Consider the following 924-nt stretch of genomic DNA (forward strand, 5'->3'; position numbering starts at 1 on the left):
AGAGAGAGAGAGAGAGAGAGAGAGAGAGAGAGAGAGAGAGAGAGAGAGAAGAACCAGCTAGATGTTCCTGCAGATGCTCAGACTTCCTTCCTTACCTTGAGCTGTGGTCCTGGCTGAGCCTCTGTGAGGCGAGAGAAGCTGACAGTCTGGGTGGCAGGAGATGCAGGATGGGTCTTGTCCTGTCCAAGAACTTCTTGGGTTGGGGGCAGAAGTCATCAGTTTCTCACCACTCTCACACCCAGCCTGGGGTTCTCTACAGGATCTACAGATGCCTCCAGTTCTGTGGGCACTGTTTCCTTCCTCTTTAAGGGGAAATGGTCTTTAAGTCTCGAGTCTCACAAGCTTCAGTTGCCTGCTCTTTTGGTGGAGTGGCTATGCTGACAGAATTGAGGCTATCAATCAAACCTAACTTCTAGAATTAGCTCTTAGAAGGTCCTGGCCATGTTGATAGCCCTGCCCCTCATCTCCTGCCCCTGCCAGAGTTTGGGTACAGATCTATGGGCACCAGACTGAAGGTCATTGAGCAAGTCCAGTCACCTCCTGCTTCCTGCTGAGACCTTATCTCTCAGTTTCAGCCCCAGCCCCCTTTGACCCTTGGACTTCTTTTTTGACTCCCTTTACGGTGAGACACTCCATCTCAGGTGACCCAGGAAAAAGGAGGGTGACTAGGTGGGGACTGTGGCTGGAACTGTGTAGGGAAGAGAAAACTCCTGACACTTCGTCTGTTCTACCAGCTCATTTGAAGAGGCTATCCTGTACTCTCTTTGCTTCTGGACTTCTTTGTCAGCATGTCTTGATCAGGGAAGCTGCACCTCTTTTGGGGGCTGGACTTACTCACAACTTTAGCTGTTCTAGTGTTTGCCATGGCTCTCATTTTACACACACACACACACACACACACACACACACACACACACACACACA

This window comes from Grammomys surdaster, unplaced genomic scaffold (genome assembly GCF_004785775.1).
Source record: "Grammomys surdaster isolate TR1022 unplaced genomic scaffold, NIH_TR_1.0 125946, whole genome shotgun sequence".
Classification (NCBI taxonomy): Eukaryota; Metazoa; Chordata; class Mammalia; order Rodentia; family Muridae; genus Grammomys; species Grammomys surdaster.